General features: G+C 46.0%; 1 long non-coding RNA gene across 1 annotated transcript; it reads left to right on the top strand.

The window, feature by feature from the left end:
* The first annotated feature begins 486 nt into the window (after nt 1–486).
* Nucleotides 487–15,762, top strand: LOC133577036 (uncharacterized). The gene is made up of 5 exons (XR_009811694.2): nt 487–698; nt 15,103–15,168; nt 15,233–15,310; nt 15,374–15,427; nt 15,495–15,762. It is a non-coding gene; the product is annotated as an uncharacterized lncRNA (long non-coding RNA).
* The last annotated feature ends 9,292 nt before the right edge of the window (nt 15,763–25,054 follow it).

Here is a 25,054-nt window from a genome sequence, read left to right as displayed (position 1 = left end):
GGAACCCCCCACCAGGACTTTGCCTGCGGCCCCTGGACCCTGGCTACTAGGTTTTTCTGATTTCAAAAGTTGGCAGGTATGTATTTTGGTAGAATCTTGAAACATGACTTATTATAACATAACATCCCCATGTGTTGCCTGGATTGGAATTATAATGTGACCATGTATTCTGGTAGTGATGGAATCTGCGCTAGTCGAGCTGTGATTGTCACCTCATTGCTGTCTACTGCATCCTTTATCTGATCACCGGCTTGTTTTGTAGCCGAAGATCTTGGCTTTGTATTAGGAGAGTTGCAAAAACTGCAGAACCATAAGTGAGCTTTTGCATATGGGGTTTGAGTTGCTAAGCATTGTATTCAACCCTGTAACTACAAGTAGACAATTTGCAGCAGAGTACCGGTAATCAGTAATAGGGAAAATAGTTATGTGCGTCATTGTCGGTCTGTCACATGCCCACCTCCTCCTGCCGAGATGCTTACATTAGCATGCAGGATCATGATGGGCATACCAGGTGTCTGTACTCTCATTCTGTGCGTGTGTCCATCCATCCATCCATGCATGAATGGTGCGTCGGCGGAGCGCTGAATGGGCACAGAGGGGTGTGCTCTCACAGACTCCGTAGCGGCAGCAGTGACATGAGGAACATCTCCTCGGCTGGACGTCTGCACTGAGCGAGGAAGAAGAGGAAGGACAAAGTGGTGAGTGTCTGAACATTTGCTACAGTATTTGCATTTTTTTTGTCACCTGCACCCTTTTTAGAAGATGCATCTGCCTGCTTTGTATTCATTGATTCCGTCCTCTTGTCACACCCTGCTTCTTGATGTATTGAAGTAAATCATTTCCCCTCGTTTTAGTGTCAGTTTTGAGCTGAAATGGTCTTATTATTTCCCATTTATGCTTACTCCTATGCCGTATAGCCAAGCATTTTGGAAGGCTTCAGTAGTTCTGACCTTTCATACACCTGCAGAGGAAAGAAGCCCTCAATTGTATTTATTTTAATGCATGCATTTTCTGTGTAAGCATGTGCTTAGTTGTCGGGGTCAGTCCCCATCATATTGTGTGAAAATATGACGAAACAGTGCATAATGTGACTACATGTGAGCTTTATTTTTACAGGGTGTTACTAACATGCTCACCTTGGTGGTCATGCATGCAAGATTTCTTTATGACCACAACATTGACGGTTATCTCATTGCTAAATTTAGAGAAAGAATGTTTCTGGGAGCCGGTATATCTATTTTTAGGATCACTAATACAAAACCTCACAATAATGTCTGATTGAATGCTAAAAACGCTTTAAAAAACGGAACGTAATTTTAAATTTTTTTTTACTGAACGAGACACCCAGAATGTACCTGAAAATAAAGAATGCGGGATTTACAATATTAACTATGAAGGGTAAAACACTGAATATTGACAACATATGAACGTCACACTCCTTCTCAATCGACGTATTTTACAATTAAGCAAAATGCAACAAACACAGCGAAATATGAACGCCAAGGGTAAAAAAACCCACCTACAATCTGATATATGTGATATATCACTAAGCTTTAGAACTTTGTTGTAAAAATCTCCTTCCGCGTCTGTCCCTGACACCCACATTTCAGGCTCTGGAAACACTCTGTGGAAACGCTCCCCACCCACACTGCTTGGTGCCTCGTCTGAGCTGCTGTGACTTACATTACCATAGTAACTAATTAGATGACCATAGTAACTAATTAGATTACCATAGTAATTAATTTGATTACCATAGTAACTAATTAGATTACCATAGTAACTAGTAGAGATGCGCGGATAGGCAATTATTTCATCCGCAACCGCATCACAAAAGTCGTCAACCATCCGCCATCCACCCGATCTAACATTTAATCAGAACTGCACCCGCCCGCACCCGCCCGTTGTTATATATCTAATATAGACGATGCAAGGCATTAGTGAGGTTATAAAGCTTTTGCCTGTTAAAGAAAGGAGACACCAGTGCGCAATCATCTGGGAGCCGCGTGGAGGTGCGATGTCCCTCGCACCCGCGGCGGATCCACCCGGGCTCGCGCCCGAGGCTTCAGCGCGCACCGCGGCGGCCATCCTACTCGTCGCGGCCTAGCCCTCGCGGCTCTCGCTGCCGTCGACGGCCGGGTATGGGCCCGACGCTCCAGCGCCATCCATTTTCAGGGCTAGTTGATTCGGCAGGTGGGTTGTTACACACTCCTTAGCGGGTTCCGACTTCCACTGTCCACCGCGGAGTGACCCCTGTTACGCGCCCCCGGCAACGGGGGTGGCGGGCAGAAGGCGGACGAGGCGGGGTGTCGGTGCGTCGGGCCCTTCTCGCGGATCACCTCAGCTACGGCTCCCGGTGGGGCCCTCTCGGGGGAAGGGGCCTCGGTCCCGGACCCCGGCGAGGCGTCCCTTCTCCGCTCCGTAAAAGTGTCCATCTCTTTTTTTTTTTCCTTCTTCTGTTGTGGCATATGCAGCAGGTGCCTGCTCGTTTTTCGTATGTGGGTAACAACATTTAACTATGTATATATATTTCCGAATTGGTTTAACTGCCACCCGCCTGAATCTATTTAAAATCTAATTTTTTTTAATTTCAACCGCCTGACCCGACCCGCGGATAAAATCTATTTTTTTTTTTTTAATTTCAACCGCCCGATCCGCGGATAATCCGCGGACTCCGCGGTTGTGTCCGCAAACTGCGCATCTCTAGTAACTAGTATCTAGTATATCATGCAAACGTGCAGATTCGAACCATTGAAATACTTAGTATAGTTCAAGACTTAAGGTAATTTCAAAACATCACTGCACATCATAATGGCAGCTACACTTTACATCTTAAAGATATAAAAAAATGTATGTGGGAATGTCCGGCGGGCCAGATTGAAAAGCTTAACGGGCCGCATGCGGCCCCCGGGCCTTAATTTGCCCAGGTCTGCATTAAAGTGTAGAACATGTGCAATGGCCATCCATCCATCCATCTTCTTCCGCTTATCCGAGGTCGGGTCGCGGGGGCAGCAGCCTAAGCAGGGAAGCCCAGACTTCCCTCTCCCCAGCCACTTCGTCCAGCTCCTCCCGGGGGATCCCGAGGCGTTCCCAGGCCAGCCGGGAGACATAGTCTTCCCAACGTGTCCTGGGTCTTCCCCGCGGCCTCCTACCGGTGGGACGTGCCCTAAACACCTCCCTAGGGAGGCGTTCGGGTGGCATCCTGACCAGATGCCCGAACCACCTCATCTGGCTCCTCTCCATGTGGAGGAGCAGCGGCTTTACTTTGAGCTCCCCCCGGATGACAGAGCTTCTCACCCTATCTCTAAGGGAGAGACCCGCCACCCGGCGGAGGAAACTCATTTCGGCCGCTTGTACCCGTGATCTTGTCCTTTCGGTCATAACCCAAAGCTCATGACCATAGGTGAGGATGGGAACGTAGATCGACCGGTAAATTGAGAGCTTTGCCTTCCGGCTCAGCTCCTTCTTCACCACAACGGATCGATACAGCGTCCGCATTACTGAAGATGCCGCACCGATCCGCCTGTCGATCTCACGATCCACTCTTCCCTCACTCGTGAACAAGACTCCGAGGTACTTGAACGCCTCCACTTGGGGCAAGATCTCCTCCCCAACCCGGAGATGGCACTCCACCCTTTTCCGGGCGAGAACCATGGACTCGGACTTGGAGGTGCTGATTCTCATCCCAGTCGCTTCACACTCAGCTGCGAACCGATCCAGTGAGAGCTGAAGATCCTGGCCAGATGAAGCCATCAGGACCACATCATCTGCAAAAAGCAGAGACCTAATCCTGCAGCCACCAAACCGGATCCCCTCAACGCCTTGACTGCGCCTAGAAATTGCGCAATGGCGTGCCGTAAAATTTTTCTGTCAAATTTGAAAGAACAGATACATTTTGCTAGAAAGTTCTTTATTTCTATCCTTTCACAGGCCGTGTCAAACTATAAGGCTGGCTAGATCTGGCCAGTTTGACACCCGTGTTGTAAATGCTTGTCAGGTTGTGCTTCTCACAAATTAATTGGTTCAGAACCTCATAGATTTCAGTCTATTCTGCATTTTACTACTAACTACACTGTACAGTAGAGATGCGCGGTTTGCGGGCACAACCGCGGAGTCCGCGGATTATCCGCGGATCGGGCGGATGAAATAAAAAAAAAATTAGATTTTATCCGCGGGTCGGGTCGGGCGGTTGAAATAAAAAAAAATTAGATTTTAAATAGATTCAGGCGGGTGGCAGTTAAACCAATTCGGAAATATATATACATAGTTAAATGTTGTTACCCACATACGAAAAACGAGCAGGTACCTGCTGCATATGCCACAACAGAAGAAAAAAAAAAAAAGAGATGGACACTTTTACGGAGCGGAGAAGGGACACCTCGCCGGGGGTCCGGGACCGAGGCCCCTTCCCCTGAGAGGGCCCCACCGGGAGCCGTAGCTGAGGCGATCCGCGAGAAGGGCCCGACGCACGTCCAGGGTCACCACCGCGCCCACCACACCCCGCCTCGTCCGCCTTCGCCGCGGCCGGCGTCACGCGCAGCAGGTAAGCAGCTTACCTGCCCGCCACCCCCGTGGCCGGGGGCTCGTAACAGAGGTCACTCCGCGCGCTCCGCCCGCGCAGCTTTCCTGCCCGCGCAGCTTTCCTGCCCGCCACCCCTGTTGCCGGGGGCACGTAACAGGGGTCACTCCGCGCGCAGTGCGCTCACGAAAGGGGTGGGGCTCACCCTGGTTGATATAGACAGCAGGACGGTGGCCATGGAAGTTGGAACCCGCTAAGGAGTGTGTAACAACCCACCTGCCGAATCAACCAGCCCTGAAAATGGATGGCGCTGGAGCGTCGGGCCCATACCCGGCCGTCGCCGGCAGCGAGACACGCTTGGAGGTGCGCTCAGCGCGGCTCCCATATGATTGCGCACTGGTGTGCGTCTGGGCCGTGACAGCGTGGCACGCGAATGTCTGTGCTGCATTGGATCAGTCTCCTTTCTTTAACAGGCAAAAGCTTTATAACCTCACTAATGCCTTGCATCGTCTATATTAGATATATAACAACGGGCGGGTGCGGTTCTGATCAAATGTTAGATCGGGTGGATGGCGGATGGTTGACGACTTTCTGATGCGGTTGCGGATGAAATAATTGCCTATCCGCGCATCTCTACTGTACAGCTATACAATTTTTGTTTTTGCATCTCTGATTTCACCTTCGTCTCCTCTCACTGGTGACGGCTCGAAGAAAAGCGTGAAAAAAAAAGACTGAGGCAACATTGTGTTTGCTCAGCCTTGCATAAGGAGTTGTAAAGTAACTTTTAAAACTCAAGTCTCTTGCTTTAGTGTGCCCATGTGCACACAATAATACAAGACACGTTTGTGCGTGCATATATCAAATGTGTACCACCCTCCATCGTTTTGGCCATGTCATGACAACTTAGGAATTTACAGTCATGGGAAGACCTTCCTGATTTAGGTCATGTTCCCTCAGTGAGTTGGTGAGAAATGCACTCAACCGTCCTGCCGAGATCCTCCTCCAGAGGCTCTTGAAGCTCCATAACGTCCATTTCGTCCTAAGTGCACACCCCAGAGTGTGCCAAGTGAACCAGCTCACTACACGGCCATGATGGGTCTGATGCATGAGCGCCGCAGGGAGTGTTCCACTGGCTCGTTCTCGCACGTCCCAATCATTCAATGCTTTGTATGGAGACATCGACCTGGAACCTTTTTATTGACTTCCCGGTACCACCAATGTGATGTTGCCTTGACGTCAGCTGTCACAGAGGGTGAGTTGCGGTGGTCGATCAGCATTCCATTTACTCTTAATGAGCTCTGAGCTGATTGTTTCCTGTACAGCAGCTGGCTAAGCCCTCAGGGGGGGAATTTAGTTGCATCCTATTGTTACAATTCAGGAAAACTTACTGTAGTCTGAACTCCTGTGCAAAGATTCCGCTAAAAATAAGGATATCATTTGGGATCTTGACGATTATGATGGTGAAGAGCAATTTTTCACTCCAATGACATTTCCATACTAAAGTCTAACTCCACTCTTTCAATAATGTGGACATTCCATCACATTTCCTCACTCTTTTATTCAGGATTTTTGTTTAATTTGTCAGCTGTCCACATTTAGTAACACTCCAGGGTACATTGATGGTAGAATTGATTGTTTGCAAGCCAGCAAATGGGCAGCAGTCCTAATTAACCCTCTGTAAGTCACTCATTGAAATGCAACACTATCATAGTACATAGTAACTTTAATAAGATAGGATAGACCAGGGATTCTCAAATTGTGGTACGCAGGATCCATCTAGGGCAGGGGTCGGCAACCCGCGGCTCCGGAGCCGCATGCGGCTCTTTGATCACTCTGATGCGGCTCAGCAGCTTACTTGCTGAACCCCCCCAATTTTCCCGTGAAACTTCCGGATTTCAGTGCCTCTCGCAGAAATCTCCCGGGATTAATATTCACTGACTTTCACCCTTACGGCTATAATAAGAGCCTATAATAAGGGCTTGCCATGATGGTACAACATTTAGCGCCCCCTACAATCTGTATTAACAGCATGCCAGCCTATCACTTTAATACAAAATACATCTTCTCCTTGCACACATTCGCGACAGCAATGCATACTTGGTCAACAGCCACACAGGTTACACTGACGGTGGTCATATAAATTAACTTTAACACTCTTACTAATAATGCGCCACACTTTGAACCAAAACCAAACAAGAATGACAAACACATTTCGGGAGAACATCTGCACCTTAACACAACATAAACACAACAGAACAAACACCCAGAATCCCATGCAGCCCTGACTCTTCCCCACCCCCCTCTCTGTGCGTCGGTTGAGGTGGGCGGGGTTTGGTAGCGGAAGAGTTAGGGAGAACTTTTGACCCCCTTAACATGCTTCAAAACTCACCAAATTTTACACACACATCAGTAATATACGGCAAAACTTTTTATCAAAAAACCAAACCTCAAAACTCAAAATTGCGCTCTAGCGCCCCCTAGGAAAAAACAAAAACTAGACTGCCTGTAACTCCCACTAGGAAGGTCGGAAAAACATGAAACAAAATCCTCTATGTAGGTCTGACTTAGACCTAGTTCTCATAATTGTACATCCTCGGGCTAAAATCAACAGGAAGTTGGCAATTCCCCCTTCAAGACAAAAAAGTACTAAAAACAGTCACTTTTGCCTCTTTGAGCTGTAATTTGACCCCCTTAACATGCTTCAAAACTCACCGAACTGAACACACACATCAGGACTAGCAGAAATTGCGATCTAATAAAAAAACCTAACCCCAAATTTAAAAATTGCGCTCTAGAGCAATTTTTTAATAAAACGGAGAAAAAACTGCTCCTCGGAAGAAAAAATTGACAAAACTGCCTGTAACTCCCACTGGGAAGGTCGAAGAGACATGAAACAAAAACTTCAATGTAGGTCTCACTTAGACCTACATTTCATAAATTGACAACCCCCAGCAAAAATCAACAGGAAGTTTGCTATTCCCCCTTCAAAACAATTTTCTTGTAAAAACCGGTCACCTTCCTTCAAAAACGAACTCCTCTGAGCGCGTTTGTCGTTTCGCCTTCAAACTAACACAGGAGAGAGATTGAACCCTTGTGATTACAACAACAGAAGCGCTTTTTTTATAACTGCTCCGGTTTTGCTTTTATGAGCCTTCAAAGAATCGCTGCGCTGATGCTGCTGCGCTGCTGTTTTTGTAAGATGGCTGCTTAAAAGCAGGAAGCACCAACATGCCCACACAATTGTCTGAGTGTTAAAGTTTTTTTTTATACCGCCACCGTCAGTGTGACCTGTGTGGTTGTTGACCAAGTATGCCTTGCTGTTGCCTACGTGAGTAAGCGAAAGCCCCATACAACGTGTGGCTGATCGGGCACGCTGACTGTAGTGGGTGCTATATGCTGTACCATCACGGCACGCATGACGCCGACAAGCGCCATCCATTAAGAACCTGTGTGCCGCACCAGCTTTCAAATTTCACATAAAGGTGTGGGCAGCGTGTCTGAGACCCCTGCTTATACATAGCACAAAGTAAAAAAAAAACTTAGTATGCAGTGTTATTTCATTTAAAATTTCGAAAAAAATTTGCGGCTCCCATTGTTTACTATAATTTGTGAAACTGGTAAAAATGGCTCTTTGACTGGTAAAGGTTGCCGACCCCTGATCTAGGGGTATGCTGAAGAATCACTTAATTGAATATTCAAATATTGTTACTGTGTATAGCAGGGGTGCACATTACGTCGATCATGAGCTACGGGTTGGTGGTGGAGGGTGTGTCAGTCGATCGCCAGCCAGGCATTAAAAAAAATAAACCTAAAAATAAGCGATCATCAATCTTCACCAAGACGTCACTTTCGTCACTTGATTGACATTCACGGCACCCGAGGGTCTTGTGAGATTACGCTCGCTGCTGCGAGATCATTATTAAGAAAAAATGACCGACAGGAAGGCGAGAGCCTTCCCGGTAAGGTCTATTCAGGTGTACTGGAGAGGAGGCTACGCCGGATAGTCGAACCTCGGATTCAGGAGGAACAGTGTGGTTTTCATCCTGGTCGTGGAACTGTGGACCAGCTCTATACTCTCGGCAGGGTCATTGAGGGTGCATGGGAGTTTGCCCAACCCGTCTACATGTGTTTTGTGGACTTGGAGAAGGCATTCGACCGTGTGCCCCGGGAAGTCCTGTGGGGAGTGCTCAGAGAGTATGGGGTATCGGACTGTCTTATTGTGGCAGTTCGCTCCCTGTATGATCAGTGTCAGAGCTTGGTCCGCATTGCCGGCAGTAAGTCGGACACGTTTCCAGTCAGGGTTGGACTCCGCCAAGGCTGCCCTTTGTCACCGATTCTGTTCATAACCTTTATGGACAGAATTTCTAGGCGCAGTCAAGGCGTTGAGGGGATCTGGTTTGGTGGCTGCAGGATTAGGTCTCTACTATTTGCAGATGATGTGGTCCTGATGGCTTCCTACGGCCAAGATCTTCAGCTCTCACTGGACCGGTTCGCAGCCGAGTGTGAAGCGACTGGGATGAGAATCAGCACCTCCAAGTCCGAGTCCATGGTTCTCGCCCGGAAAAGGGTGGAGTGCCATCTCCGGGTTGGGGAGGAGATCTTGCCCCAAGTGGAGGAGTTCAAGTACCTCGGAGTCTTGTTCACGAGTGGGGGAAGAGTGGATCGTGAGATCGACAGGCGGATCGGTGCGGCATCTTCAGTAATGCGGACGCTGTATCGATCCGTTGTGGTGAAGAAGGAGCTGAGCCGTAAGGCAAAGCTCTCGATTTACCGGTCGATCTACGTTCCCATCCTCACCTATGGTCATGAGCTTTGGGTCATGACCGAAAGGACAAGATCACGGGTACAAGCGGCCGAAATGAGTTTCCTCCGCCGAGTGGCGGGGCTCTCCCTTAGAGATAGGGTGAGAAGCTCTGTCATCCGGGGGGAGCTCAAAGTAAAGCCGCTGCTCCTCCACATGGAGAGGAGCCAGATGAGGTGGTTCGGGCATCTGGTCAGGATGCCACCCGAACGCCTCCCTAGGGAGGTGTTTAGGGCACGTCCGACCGGTAGGAGGCCACGGGGAAGACCCAGGACACGCTGGGAAGACTATCTCTCCCGGCTGGCCTGGGAACGCCTCGGGATCCCCCGGGAGGAGCTGGACGAAGTGGCTGGGGAGAGGGAAGTATGGGCTTCCCTGCTTAGGCTGCTGCCCCCGCGACCCGACCTCGGATAAGCGGAAGAAGATGGATGGATGGATGGGTGGAGGAAGGCGAGAAACACTTTTTCCGTTAAAACTCCAAAGAACGACCGGACAGTTCCTATCTTCACAATAAAAGCACTGCTTCATCCTGCTTGTGCTAACAAAATAAGAGTCTCAGAAAGCTAGCAAACTACGGAGTTTGCCGCCAATGTATTTTTTGTAAAGTGTATAAAAAGGAGTATGGCAGCTGGACAAATAAGATGCAAAAAACCAACCTCTTTCATGTGGTATTAGACACGTGCTCCATTTGAAAATGCGGACATTATCATCACTACTGTCTGATTCCAATCAATGCAAGTCATCAGAATCAGGTAATACGCCAACTTATATTCTTGTCTTCTTGAAAGAAAGGAATCTATATGTGTTAAACATGCTTGTATTATCATTATCACTCCTCAGCCTTCCCGGTAAGGTCTATTCAGGTGTACGGGAGAGGAGGCTACGCCAGATAGTCGAACCTCGATTTCAGGAGGAACAGTGTGGTTTTCGTCCTGGTCGTGGAACTGTGGACCAGCTCTATACTCTCGGCAGGGTCCTTGAGGGTGCATGGGAGTTTGCCCAACCCGTCTACATGTGTTTTGTGGACTTGGAGAAGGCATTCGACAGTGTACCCCGGGAAGTCCTGTGGTGAGTGCTCAGAGAGTATGGGGTATCGGACTGTCTTATTGTGGCAGTTCGCTCCCTGTATGATCAGTGTCAGAGCTTGGACCGCATTGCCGGCAGTAAGTCGGACACGTTTCCAGTCAGGGTTGGACTCCGCCAAGGCTGCCCTTTGTCACCGATTCTGTTCATAACCTTTATGGACAGAATTTCTAGGCGCAGTCAGGGCGTTGAGGGGATCTGGTTTGGTGGCTGCAGGATTAGGTCACTGCTATTTGCAGATGATGTGGTCCTGATGGCTTCCTACGGCCAAGATCTTCAGCTCTCACTGGACCGGTTCGCAGCCGAGTGTGAAGCGACTGGGATGAGAATCAGCACCTCCAAGTCCGAGTCCATGGTTCTCGCCCGGAAAAGGGTGGAGTGCCATCTCCGGGTTGGGGAGGAGATCTTGCCCCAAGTGGAGGAGTTCAAGTACCTCGGAGTCTTGTTCACGAGTGGGGGAAGAGTGGATCGTGAGATCGACAGGCGGATCGGTGCGGCATCTTCAGTAATGCGGACGCTGTATCGATCCGTTGTGGTGAAGAAGGAGCTGAGCCGGAAGGCAAAGCTCTCGATTTACCGGTCGATCTACGTTCCCATCCTCACCTATGGTCATGAGCTTTGGGTCATGACCGAAAGGACAAGATCACGGGTACAAGCGGCCGAAATGAGTTTCCTCCGCCGAGTGGGTGAGAAGCTCTGCCATCCGGGGGGAGCTCAAAGTAAAGCCGCTGCTCCTCCACATGGAGAGGAGCCAGATGAGGTGGTTCGTGCATCTGGTCAGGATGCCACCCGAACGCCTCCCTAGGGAGGTGTTTAGGGCACGTCCGACCGGTAGGAGGCCACGGGGAAGACCCAGGACACGCTGGGAAGACTATGTCTCCCGGCTGGCCTGGGAACGCCTCGGGATCCCCCGGGAGGAGCTGGACGAAGTGGCTGGGGAGAGGGAAGTCTGGGCTTCCCTGCTTAAGCTGCTGCCCCCGCGACCCGACCTTGGATAAGCGGAAGAAGATGGATGGATGGATGGATGGAGGAAGGCGAGAAACACTTTTTCCGTTAAAACTCCAAAGAACGACCGGACAGTTCATATCTTCACAATAAAAGCACTGCTTCATCCTGCTTGTGCTAACAAAATAAGAGTCTCAGAAAGCTAGCAAACTACGGAGTTTGCCGCCAATGTATTTTTTGTAAAGTGTATAAAAAGGAGTATGGAAGCTGGACAAATAAGATGCAAAAAACCAACCTCTTTCATGTGGTATTAGACGCGTGCTCCATTTGAAAATGCGGACATTATCATCACTACTGTCTGATTACAATCAATGCAAGTCATCAGAATCAGGTAATACACCAACTTATATTCTTGTCTTCTTGAAAGAAAGGAATCTATATGTGTTAAACATGCATGTATTATCATTAAACGCCTTTAACTTGTTAACAAAAACGTCTCTTTCATAAACAAATCCATCCATTTTCTACCGCTTATTCCCTTCGGGCTCGCGGGGGGCGCTGGAGCCTATCTCAGCTACAATCCTGGACAAGTCGCCACCTCATCACAGGGCCAACACGGATAGACAGACAACATTCACACTCACAAATAAATATAAATGATATATATGAATGAGGTAGATCCCCTCGACTTGGTCAATTGAAAAGTAGCTTGCCTGCAGATAAAGTGTGTAGTGTCAGAGTGGCCAAAATAATAAATATACATGTTCATTAGGGGGGAACTTGCAAAGACAAGTTTGAGAACTTCGTTTATCTCACAACGGGGAAATTATGTGGTTGCACTACAGATGTAAAAAGTCCACATAAAAATGTTGTCAAACACATGGCAACAAGAGGGAATCAAAGGACATAAGATACATATTGGTGAGCAATATGTAGTATCAGTGACGTGCGGTGAGGTTGATGGCTGGTGAGGCACTGACTTCATCACAGTCAGATTTACAAACATATGAACCCTAAAGAGTATCTTATTCACCATTTGATTGGCAGCAGTTAACGGGTTATGTTTAAAAGCTCATACCAGCATTCTTCCCTGCTTGGCACTCAGCATCAAGGCTTGGAATTGGGGGTTAAATCACCAAAAATTATTCCCAGGCGCTGCGCCGCTGCTGCCCACTGCTCCCCTCACCTCCCAGGGGGTGTTCAAGGGGATGGGTCAAATGCAGACGACAAATTTCATTACACCTAGTGTGTGTGTGACAATCATTGGTACTTTAACTTAACTTTAACTTTACACATACAAACTGTAGCACACAAAAAAGCACATTTAATAAAAAAAAACGTTATTATGGTCTTACCTTTACTTAGAAATTAAGTCCATGCGCCGCAACTAAAGCCCTCACTTAAACTTTCCACGTGCAAGATTGAATCTATTTAAAAAAGTGTAACCGAGGGTTTATAAATGTCGCCTATACTGTATGAAACTACAAAATAACAAACACGGAGGCTCCAGTTTACACGAGGACCACTTTATTTACCTTCTTTCAAAAACCTCCGCAACGTGACATCACTTCCGCTCTTAGCGCCTTCAAAATAAGAGCTCTAGGCATATACTGTATAACAGCGCATAACAGGAACTTAACATCACAAAGAGGAAAGCCCATGAAAATAGGTTACAAAAGTTATTTAATAAGAAGCCAAAAAGTGCAAAAACAGTAATGTTCGTGTTGGAGGAGTTGTGAATTAGGTACACCTGCAGTCTGCAGGTGTACCTAATGTTGTGTCCCTGCAGTCATTCACAATTCCTCCAACACCAACATGATTGTTTTTGCACTTTTTGGCTTCTTATGAAATAATTTTTAAAAATAGATTCAATCTTGCACGTGGAAAGTTTAAGTGTGGGCTTTAGTTGATATAACAATTCTACGGCGGGGGTGCAGGAGGCGAGCCTCAGCCAGTGCGTCTTTTGCAGCCGTTTTATGATCGCTCTGCACAAGAAATACTTTACACACATACAGTTGTTGACAAAATACACTGTACATTATATACCTCAGCTAACTAAACTATGGAAATATATAATATAGTTCATATAGCAATACGGTCTCACTGCACAGCAGGCCAGTAGTTAGCCGAGTCATTGCGCAATCCATGTTGAGGCACTGAGTGACGTGCCTCAACTGGCTGCTGTTCACCGCACCGTCTCTTCTCAGTATTTGAACGGCAAATGTGAAAATTCAGCGATTTTAAATAAAAATAATCTAAAACTGGTGAAGTTAAATGGAAAATAACTTTATAGTATAATCACTGGATACATATAACAATTTAATTTTTTTTTTCTTTTTACATTTTTTTTCTTTCCTAGTGACTGCACGTCACTGTGTAGTATTTATTTTACTGATGTTTTTCATCACGCTTTGCTTCTGTTACTGTATGTAAAAACCTGCACTGCAACAATGTAATTTACCCAACCTGTCCTTTTAAGAGTACAGAGCTGATGCAACCAAAGGCCATTTCTACATACAGCTACAAAAGAAAAACACAATGAAAAGCCAACAAATGAGTGAACAATAATGCATATTGTACGCGTACAATTGCATAGACAAAACGGCCCCAGCCCATCGACTGTTGGGGTAGGGGGGCGAGCAGTCAGAGACTGGAAGAGACCCAACAAATTCTAGGCCCAGTTGCTCTTGGCCATCGACCAGTCTGCACAGATGAGCAAGAATAATTATCAATCAATCAATCAATCAATGTTTATTTATATAGCCCTAAATCACAAGTGTCTCAAAGGGCTGCACAAGCCACAACGACATCCTCGGTACAAAGCCCACATAAGGGCAAGGAAAAACTCACCCCAGTGGGATGTCGATGTGAATGACTATGAGAAACCTTGGAGAGGACCGCATATGTGGGTAACCCCCCCCCCCCTCTAGGGGAGACCGAAAGCAATGGATGTCGAGTGGGTCTGACATAATATTGTGAGAGTCCAGTCCATAGTGGATCCAACATAATAGTAAGAGTCCAGTCCATAGTGGGGCCAGCAGGACACCATCCCGAGCGGAGACGGGTCAGCAGCGCAGAGATGTTCCCAGCCAATGCACAGGCGAGCGGTCCACCCCGGGTCCCGACTGACTCTGGACAGCCAGCACTTCATCCATGGCCACCGGACCTGTGCCCCCCCCCCCCCACCCCCCCCTCCACAAGGAACAGGGGAGCAGAGGAGAAAAGAAAAGAAACGGCAGATCAACTGGTCTAACAGGGGGTCTATTTAAAGGCTAGAGTATACAAATGAGTTTTAAGATGGGACTTAAATGCTTCTACTGAGGTAGCATCTCTAATTGTTACCGGGAGGGCATTCCATAGTACTGGAGCCCCAATAGAAAACGCTCTATAGCCTGCAGACTTTTTTTGGGCTCTGGGAATCACTAATAAGCCGGAGTTCTTTGAACGCAGATTTCTTGCCGGGACATATGGTACAATGCAATCGACAAGATAGGACGGAGCTAGACCGTGCAGTATTTTATACGTAAGTAGTAAAACCTTAAAGTCACATCTTAAGTGCACAGGAAGCCAGTGCAGGTGAGCCAGTATAGGCGTAATATGATCAATTATAATCACATGTAACTGTGGTTGATACATGATATATGCCCAACATCTCGGGTTATGGTTTCTTCCCTGTTACGAAGTGCTGAAGCTCGTATGAAAAGGCTTAAACTTCATCCGATAACTTTTATATTTGTGTTTTTGCATCCGTCTGAAGCCCGAGTTTTCAATCAGAAGTGATCCTTCAGCTCTGAAGTCAGCCATGGAGCAGAAGACAAATGAGGTATGGGAATAATACATATTTCTATAACTCTATTTTGCAATACTACTCTTCTTTTTTTCTCAAGTGCACAACCAGCACCTCTCCCCAGAAACACATGAAGAACAGATCCAAATCTACAGACGAGACGCAACAGACCAAAAGGGTGAGAACCAAACTGCCATCGAATCTAACTTGATTTAATAATCATATGTTTGTTTTTTTGCAGGCTTTTTCCTCACAAAAATCTCTCCCAGGCAGACCACAGCTGGACAGGGTGAAGGTAAGCTTTGCACATGTTGTGTTCTATTTGCAAAATGGCAGCTTATACACCGTTTCCTGTATTGCAGGAGTGCCTTGATGGTTCGGAGACGCCATCATCCTCCACTGAGGAACTTAAGTGATCAACCAACTGATGAATGACGTCACCAACATAACCCTATAAATGTACATTTGTATACTCGGAACACTCAACAAGTAAGATCACTAAGTAAAAAGTAGAAAGTAAAAAGAAATGTGACATGATGTAACGTTATGTGCTTTTACGACAATTGCATGCAGAACAAAAACAGTGTTTTTTATTGTTAACATTCGAATACAATAAAGTGATGATAATGACTATGTATCCATGACAACAAAGAACATTAGAGGTCGGCCAATAAGTTGTCGTGGCATCAGTTAGGCATTTCATTCCAAATTCACAGCCAGCCTGGCGTCGTACACCGATGATGTCGTTCACAACAACACAACATACCTGCCAACTACTCCGGTTTTCCCGTAATTAGTAGGGTTTTCATCAACCTATTCCGGGTTACGGTTGCAGTGATAAAAAATACGGTTTTTCATTAATTAAAAAAAATTTTTTTTTAAAAATGCGCGAGGCTATTTATAGCACCGCTGCCAAGCACGAGGCACCAGTTGCCATTGTTTCCAAACGAGCATGGAATCAGCCGGAGAAACATCGCAAACGAGTCTTAAACCGAAAAGAAAACTGCAGTCATTCCGTAAAGAATATTCAAAAGCCTATCCGGGAATAATTATCCGTTCCAAAAAGGGTGAAAACTACGCGAATTGCACCTTGTGCAGACAAGATTTTTCGATCGGACACGGAGGAATTAGCGATGTAAAAGACCACGTTGGGACAAAAAAACACAAGTCTAATGCCGTTGCTAGCGATACAAGTGGAAAACTTTCAACGTTTTTCGGATTTTAGCCACAAAAAGGTAATGACACCAATGTTATCTATTGGAATTGTTTAGTACTGTTATACTGTTAAAAGTGTTTATACTATTTATGCTTTCAAGTCCAAGTTGAAGAAATCTTGTTAAATGTTGACAGCATAACTACCAAAATACAGAAGTATGTCCTTAATATTTTTGCAGTGCTATTTCTGTTGAAAAGTTAAAAATGATTACATTAGAGATGTGATGTGCCACTTTTCAAGTGTCTGATGGCTTAAATTCATTTTCATTAATTTTTCATATTTTGAATTCTTTTGAAAGGCTTCCAAAAAAACTACATTTGAATTGTAATTCCATGCTATTGACAGGACTATTAATTTTAATGAAGTTAGCTTACCATGTTTACAGTATGATAATTGTGATAGAAATGTGAATTTTAGGCACAGAATATTTTTTACAATTGAACAAGGCAGTAGATTATACAAGCTTGGACAGAAAGTTAATAATGACACCAATTTTTTTTTTAATGGAATTGTTTAGTACTGTTTTACCATTTGTTTACTGTTAAAAGTGTTTATACTGTTTATACTTTCAATTAACAAATTGAAGTCTTGTGAAAGGTTGACAGGATAACTGGCATTAACTGGCAAAATAATTTCAAACTATTGAAGTTAGCTTACAGAATAAACATGTCAATCAACCCATATGATTTTTGCTGTAATATTTTTGTTTTGAAAAGTCACTGTGACTGATAGAAAAGTGATGGTTTTAGCAACATTTTAACCTGTCTGAATGCTAATAATCATTTTGCGTCGGGGGGCCCCTGGACCCTGGCTACTAGGTTTTTCTGATTTCAAAAGTTGGCAGGTATGACACAAGATGAGATGAGGTGTCGTAGGCGAATGGATCGTTCTTGCTGGCTTTCACTTCCTAGTTTAGTTGCTGTTTCAAGTGACTGCCTCAACATTGATTAGTTTAGGGCAGGGCGACTGGTGTTGGGATGATGGACATGTTATTTTCCTCACAATGACATTTCACTCACATTTATGTCAATTTCCCGGATATTCTGCATTTAACAGCGGATTCTGTTTTATTGGCCAATAATGTGACTGTCTGTGGTTATGTAAATGTGAAAATCATATTTCCTTACTTTTTTTGTTGACTTTATTGATTAGGCCTATTAGTGCTGTGTCAAATAAAGAGTAGCAACTATGGTCAGATCCCAAACTTCTACTACAAACCCCGTTTCCATATGAGTTGGGAAATTGTGTTAGATGTAAATATAAACGGAATACAATGATTTGCGAATCCTTTTCAACCCATATTCAGTTGAATGCACTACAAAGACAACATATTTGATGTTCAAACTCAAACTTTATTTATTTTTTTGCAAATAATAATTAACTTAGAATTTCATGGCTGCAACACGTGCCAAAGTAGTTGGGAAAGGGCATGTTCACCACTGTGTTACATGGCCTTTCCTTTTAACAACACTCAGTAAACGTTTGGGAACTGAGGAGACACATTTTTTAAGCTTCTCAGGTGGAATTCTTTCCCATTCTTGCTTGATGTACAGCTTAAGTTGTTCAACAGTCCGGGGGTCTCCGTTGTGCTATTTTTGGCTTCATAATGCGCCACACATTTTCAATGGGAGACAGGGCTGGACTAGAGGCAGGCCAGTCTAGTACCCGCACTCTTTTACTATGAAGCCACGTTGATGTAACACGTGGCTTGGCATTGTCTTGCTGAAATAAGCAGGGGCGTCCATGGTAACGTTGCTTGGATGGCAACATATGTTGCTCCAAAACCTGTATGTACCTTTCAGCATTAATGGCGCCTTCACAGATGTGTAAGTTACCCATGTCTTGGGCACTAATACACCCCCATACCATCACACATGCTGGCTTTTACACTTTGCGCCTATAACAATCCGGATGGTTCTTTTCCTCTTTGGTCCGGAGGACACGACGTCCACAGTTTCCAAAAACAATTTGAAATGTGGACTCGTCAGGCCACAGAACACTTTTCCACTTTGTATCAGTCCATCTTAGATGAGCTCAGGCCCAGCGAAGCCGACGGCGTTTCTGGGTGTTGTTGATAAACAGTTTTTGCCTTGCATAGGAGAGTTTTAACTTGCACTTACAGATGTAGCGACCAACTGTAGTTACTGACAGTGGGTTTCTGAAGTGTTCCTGAGCCCATGTGGTGATATCCTTTACACACTGATGTCGCTTGTTAATGCAGTACAGCCTGAGGGATGGAAGGTCACGGGCTTAGCTGCTTACGTGCAGTGTTTTCTCCAGATTCTCTGAACCCTTTGATGATATTACGGAGCGTAGATGGTGAAATCCCTAAATTCCTTGCAATAGCTGGTTGAGAAAGGTTTTTCTTAAACTGTTCAACAATTTGCTCACGCATTTGTTGACAGAGTGGTGACCCTCGCCCCATTCTTGTTTGTGAATGACTGAGCATTTCATGGAATCAATTTTTATACCCAATCATGGCACCCACCTGTTCCCAATTTGCCTGCTCACCTGTGGGATGTTCCAAATAAGTGTTTGATGAGCATTCCTCAACTTTATCAGTATTTATTGCCTCCTTTCCCAACTTCTTTGTCACGTGTTGCTGGCATCAAATTCTAAAGTTAATGATTATTTGCAAAAAAAAAAAAAATGTTTATGAGTTTGAACATCAAATATGTTGTCTTTGTAGCATATTCAACTGAATATGGGTTGAAAAGGATTTGCTTATATTTATTTGTTTATATTTACATCTAACACAATTTCCCAACTTATATGGAAACGGGGTTTATAGATGTGGTCTTTTTTTCCCACTCATTTGCTCCTTATTTGTTTCACCGTTTCAAGCTCAGGAAATTGCATGCATGTTGCGCGGCCCATTGATCGTTATTTTCCCCGATTTATTATATTTTCATAACCGTGAGAAACCATAATCGATTAATTGTCCAGTCCTACTCACCAATAATTTAAACTACCGTATTTTCCGCACTATAAGGCGCACCGGATTATAAGGCGCACCTTCAATGAATGGCCTATTTTAAAACGTTGTTCATATATAAGGCGCACCGCATTATAAGGCGCATGGAATAGACGCTACAGTAGAGGCTGGGGTTACGTTGTGCATCCATTAGATGGAGCTGCGCTAAAGGGAATGTCAACAATACAAATTGTACTGACACTGCTCTCTGTTCAACAAGCCACTGTTCCAGTTTGTCCTCCAACTGTAGCCATCTCGCTTTGTTCCCTCGGAAACTCTGTTTTAGTCTTCTTTACTTGGCGCGGGTCATCGTGTTGCTTCCTCCACTTCCGCACCATTCATTCGTTAATGTTAAATTCTCTCGCTGCTGCTCTATTCCCGTGTTCTACTGTCCGACCGATCGCCTTGACTTTAAACTCTGAGTCGTAAGCGTGTCTCTTAATAGGAGCCATTTTTGGGTCTTTACATAAAGTTTAGGTCTCGCAACTGCGGTAAGCACCGCCAACTTCATTTCCCCCCGTAGAAGAAGAAGCGCTGGGGATAATGAAGTCGGCGTAGTAACCGTAGTTGCGAGACCTGTTGTGGCTCAATATTGGCCCATATATAAGGCGCACCGGATTATAAGGCGCACTGTCAGCTTTTGAGGACATTTGAGGTTTTTAGGGTGCGCCTTATAGTGCGGAAAATACGGTAAACTAATACATATTGCAGTCAAAAGCAGCATTAGTTCAGTATTCTTGTGTAATGTTCATAGAGTTTGTGGGTCTGATGGACCCGTTGCATTTTGTGGCTTTTAATGCCTCACAATCAAACACTTTTGTGTTAAAATACTGAACAGATGTTTACCTTATCCCAATAAACATTTGTTCAATATTTTAACATAAAAGTGTTTGATTGTGAGGCATTAAAAGCCACAAAATGCAACGGGTCCATCAGACCCACAAACGCTGGCTGTGTAACAACAATATGAATGTTGCACGGAAAATTTCTCTGCCAGTTTCTGCATCCCACAGGGATTCTTCTTTTGTGTTTCTGCACCTGCGCTTCCCACACAAGGTTGCAACATTGTTTGTCAACACTGTCTGCTCTCATTTTCTCGCACATTTGACCCTCTGATGTTCTGTGTACCTACACTCTGTCCTCCTCCTGTCTAGGCCTGCTGTGTGTGTGTGTGTGTGTGTGTGTGTGTGTGTGTGTGTGTGTGTGTGTGTGTGTGTGTGTGTGTGTGTGTGTGTGTGTGTGTGTGTGTGTGTGTGTGTGTGTGTGTGTGTGTGTGTGTGTGTGTGTGTGTGTGTGTGTGTGTGTGTGTGCGCGCGCGCACATCCATCCATCCATCCATCCATCTTCTTCCGCTTATCCGAGGTCAGGTCGCGGGGGCAGCAGCTTAAGCAGGGAAGCCCAGACTTCCCTCTCCCCAGCCACTTCGTCCAGCTCCTCCCGGGGGATCCCGAGGCGTTCCCAGGCCAGCCGGGAGAGATAGTCTTCCCAGCGTGTCCTGGGTCTTCCCCGTGGCCTCCTACCGGTCGGACGTGCCCGAAACACCTTCCTAGGGAGGCGTTCGGGTGGCATCCTGACCAGATGCCCGAACCACCTCATCTGGCTCCTCTCGATGTGGAGGAGCAGCGGCTTTACTTTGAGCTCCCCCCGAATGACAGAGCTTCTCACCCTATCTCTAAGGGAGAGCCCCGCCACCCGGTGGAGGAAACTCATTTCGGCCGCTTGTACCCGTGATCTTGTCCTTTCGGTCATGACCCAAAGCTCTTGACCATAGGTGAGGATAGGAACGTAGATCGACCGGTAAATCGAGAGCTTTGCCTTCCGGCTCAGCTCCTTCTTCACCACAACGGATCGATACAGCGTCCGCATTACTGAAGACGCCGCACCGATCCGCCTGTCGATCTCACGATCCACTCTTCCCTCACTCGTGAACAAGACTCCGAGGTACTTGAACTCCTCCACTTGGGGCAAGATCTCCTCCCCAACCCGGAGATGGCACTCCACCCTTTTCCGGGAGAGAACCATGGACTCGGACTTGGAGGTGCTGATTCTCATCCCAGTCGCTTCACACTCGGCTGCGAACCGATCCAGTGAGAGCTGAAGATCTTGGCCGGAGGAAGCCATCAGGACCACATCATCTGCAAATAGCAGAGACCTAATCCTGCAGCCACCAAACCAGATCCCCTCAACGCCTTGACTGCGCCTAGAAATTCTGTCCATAAAAGTTATGAACAGAATGGGTGACAAAGGGCAGCCTTGGCGGAGTCCAACCCTCACTGGAAACGTGTCCGACTTACTGCCGGCAATGCGGACCAAGCTCTGACACTGATCATACAGGGAGCGAACTGCCACAATAAGACAGTCCGTTACCCCATACTCTCTGAGCACTCCCCCAGGACTTCCCGGGTTTATTTATAAATATTAATCATGAAATGCTGTTAGTATATTAAATACATTCTAATAAAAATATATTTTTTACAAACAGGAAGTTGCAGGAATGTACACATGATCCCCTGCTTACATCTCATTGTGCAACATGTGAATGTTTTAATGGGAACTAAATGCAATGTCTGAAAGGGGTACAAATTATTTCCAAAGCAGGACCTCCACCCAGACAAACAATACAAGTACACAGTTCTTGAAAAACAATATTTGTTGTTATTGTCATTGTAAGTGGGCCTAAACACTTATATTAGAAATGGAAATGACTGCTGTCATTTGATTATAATAATAAGAGAATGTTGTCTGTCTATCTGTGTTGGCCCTGCGATGAGGTGGGGGACTTGTCCAGGGTGTACCTTGCCTTCCGCCCGAATGCAGCTGATGCAACCAACTCAATGCTCAGGGACTTTTTGCCTTTGCTCACACACATGAACAATTAGAGGGAACGTTGGTCCCACCTGGCCGCTCCTATGAAACATTTCTGGAGGCGCCGCTGGTCTTTTATTAAACTACCCAACAAATGATGCAACTATCAGCATGTTTGCAGGCTGTATGGGGAAAATGCATTTTTTAATATATTGGAGGACACATTGATGTGTACAAGAAAGGGAAGCGCACACATTGTCAGAAGAGGGTGTTTGGCCGTGCCTTATGTAAAAAAAAAAAACTGTAGAGGCAGCAGTATCAGTTCAGCTGTGTGCACACAATTCTGCCAAGCTTTTATTGTGCATCTCAGAGTCCCTGCTCTCATCACTGCTTGGAAAACATGTTTGGGGAGGAAGAGCGGGTTATTATGAAGTATTTCTCTGAGGTCAGCACGTCGGCTTTATTTGCTTGAACACTGATATAACGCTGACGGGACACAACTGTAGTGAAACAAACTGTCTCAAGAGCATGCTACTTAATTCTTCATGTAGTGGACGCTGTTTCCATCAACACAGTTTTAGTACGGTTTACTAGAGGTGGGAACCTGGGCACCTCACAGATCCATTCAATTCAACAGGATTCTTGTGAGGTATGATATACATCAGACCTGGGCAAATTAAGGCTGCGCACATGCGGCCCGTTTAAGCTTTTTAATCTGGCCAACCAGTAGAGATGCGCGGATAGGCAATTATTTCATCCGCAACCGCATCAGAAAGTCGTCAACCATCCGCCATCCACCCGATGTAACATTTAATCAGAACCGCACCCGCCCGTTGTTATATATCTAATATCGACGATGCAAGGCATTAGTGAGGTTATAAAGCTTTTGCCTGTTAAAGAAAGGAGACTGATCCAATGCAGCACATACATTCGCGTGCCACGCTGTCACGACCCAGACGCACACCAGTGCGCAATCATATGGGAGCCGCGCTGAGCGCACCTCCAAGCGCGTCTCGCTGCCGGCGACGGCCGGGTATGGGCCCGACGCTCCAGCGCCATCCATTTTCAGGGCTAGTTGATTCGGCAGGTGGGTTGTTACACGCTCCTTAGCGGGTTCCGACTTCCATGGCCACCGTCCTGCTGTCTATATCAACCAGGGTGAGCCCCACCCCTTTCGTGAGCGCACTGCGCGCGGAGTGACCCCTGTTACGCGCCCCCGGCAACAGGGGTGGCGGGCAGGTAAGCTGCGCGGGCGGAGCGCGCGGAGTGACCCCTGTTACGAGCCCCCGGCCACGGGGGTGGCGGGCAGGTAAGCTGCTTACCTGCTGCGCGTGACGCCGGCCGCGGCGAAGGCGGACGAGGCGGGGTGTCGGTGCGGTGGGCGCGGTGGTGACCCTGGACGTGCGTCGGGCCCTTCTCGCGGATCGCCTCAGCTACGGCTCCCGGTGGGGCCCTCTCGGGGGAAGGGGCCTCGGTCCCGGACCCCGGCGAGGCGTCCCTTCTCCGCTCCGTAAAAGTGTCCATCTCTTTTTTTTTTTTCTTCTTCTGTTGTGGCATATGCTGCAGGTGCCTGCTCGTTTTTCGTATGTGGGTAACAACATTTAACTATGTATATATATTTCCGAATTGATTTAACTGCCACCCGCCTGAATCTATTTAAAATCTAATTTTTTTTTATTTCAACCGCCCGACCCGACCCGCGGATAAAATCTAATTTTTTTTTATTTCAACCGCCCGGGGGGGGTTGGTGGTAGCGGGGGTTTTATAATGTAGCCCGGAAGAGTTAGGGATATATGGGATTCTGGGTATTTGTTCTGTTGTGTTTATGTTGTGCTATGGCGCGGATGTTCTCCTGAAATGTGTTTGTCATTCTTGTTTGGTGTGGCTTCACAGTGTGGCGCATACCGTATTTCCTTGAATTGCCGCCGGGTATATATTGTCCGCATGCCTCGTTTTACCGCCAAGTCAAACTCGTTTCGCAAAATAATTAGCGCATGCTTAGAATTAGCACATGCTTAGAATTATTGCCGGGTCAAACTTGTTTTGCAAAATAATTAGCGCATGTCTCGTTTTACCGCCGGGTCAAACTCGTCACGTTACGAGTGACACTTCACCTTTCAAGGCATCATTTTCCAAAATGTATATATATATATATATATATATATACACTGCATATTCCAGACTATAAAGCGCATTTAAAATATTTTTTTATTCCTCAAAACTCGACAGTGCGCCTTATGACCCGGTGCGCCTAATGTATGGAATAATTCTGGTTTTGCTTACCGACCTCGAAGCTATTTTAATTGGGACATGGTGAAATGATAAGTGTGACCAGAAGATGGCAGTCACACATAAGAGATACGTGTCGACTGCAATATGATGGCAGTCACGCATAAGAGATACGCGTCGACTAGTGATGGGTTGATGAGGCGTCATGAAGCGTTTCGACACATTGCAAAACTGTACTGATACTGTGTCGATACTGTGTCACTAAATACTGACATCTGCTGGACATTAAAAATCCCTACAGGCAACCTATGGACCGACTCAACTGACACTGATTTGATGCCCTAGTACAGGGGTCACCAACCTTTTTGAAACCAAAAACTACTTCTTGGGTACTGATTAATGCGAAGGGTTACCAGTTTGATACACACTTAAATAAATAAATATATTGTCATTTGTAAGTTACACGTAAGTGTGATTTAAACAAGAATAGCTAAATAAATAAATGTATATATATAAAAAAATGGGTATTTCTGTCTGTCATTCCGTCGTACATTTTTTTTTCCTTTTTACGGAAGGTTTTTTGTAGAGAATATATGATGAAAAAAAACACTTAATTGAACGGTTTAGGAGAAAACACGAAAAAAATTAAAATAAAATTTTGAAACAGAGTTTATCTTCAATTTCGACTCTTTAAAATT

Source organism: Nerophis lumbriciformis, linkage group LG36 (genome assembly GCF_033978685.3).
Source record: "Nerophis lumbriciformis linkage group LG36, RoL_Nlum_v2.1, whole genome shotgun sequence".
In the NCBI taxonomy this organism is placed as follows: domain Eukaryota; kingdom Metazoa; phylum Chordata; class Actinopteri; order Syngnathiformes; family Syngnathidae; genus Nerophis; species Nerophis lumbriciformis.
This window is presented reverse-complemented; position numbering and strand designations above follow the sequence as displayed.